We start from the raw sequence: 722 nt of genomic DNA on the forward strand, positions 1-722 counted from the left end.
GATGTTCTAAGAGTAACAAATAAATAAGATCAGACATCACACACACACACAAAAAGAGCAACAATCACGTTCCAGAAAAAGAGTCAATTTGCATGTGAATACCACTTTTGCATAAAAAGTCAAGAAAATATTAACTATTTCAAAGAATGGGAGGATGGTTTGTTGATGGATAATATGAAGGAGGTAGAGGGCACCTAAGGCTTACTTTGACACATAACTACTAAACACCTGTTTTTCAACAGTATTGTAGGCTGGAGGTTGAAGTGAAATTTCAATTGATTAAAGAAAATGAAGCAATGTGGTCTTTCTTGCCCATAGAGTTTGGGGAGTATGTTTCAAATTTTCTAAAGAAACTCTCATAAAGATAATTAGTCAAGTGAGTTTCTTTGCTGTGGCAATTCCCCCTCATGAGATATTTACTACTAATCATTAGAAAACTAAAGAAAATGGAGGGGGGAGGGTAAGCTGGGACGAAGTGAGAGAGTGGTATGGACATATATACACTACCAAATGTAAAATAGATAGCTAGTGGAAGCAGCTGCATAGCACAAGGAGATCAGCTCGGTGCCTTGTGACCACCTAGAGGGGTGGGATAGGGAGGGTGGGAGGGAGACGCAAGAGGGAGGGGATATGGGGATATATGTATATGTATAGCTGATTCACTTTGTTATACAGCAGAAACTAACACACCATTGTAAAGCAATTATACTCGAATAAAGATG

This window comes from Physeter macrocephalus, chromosome 6, assembly GCF_002837175.3.
Source record: "Physeter macrocephalus isolate SW-GA chromosome 6, ASM283717v5, whole genome shotgun sequence".
Taxonomy (NCBI): Eukaryota; Metazoa; Chordata; class Mammalia; order Artiodactyla; family Physeteridae; genus Physeter; species Physeter macrocephalus.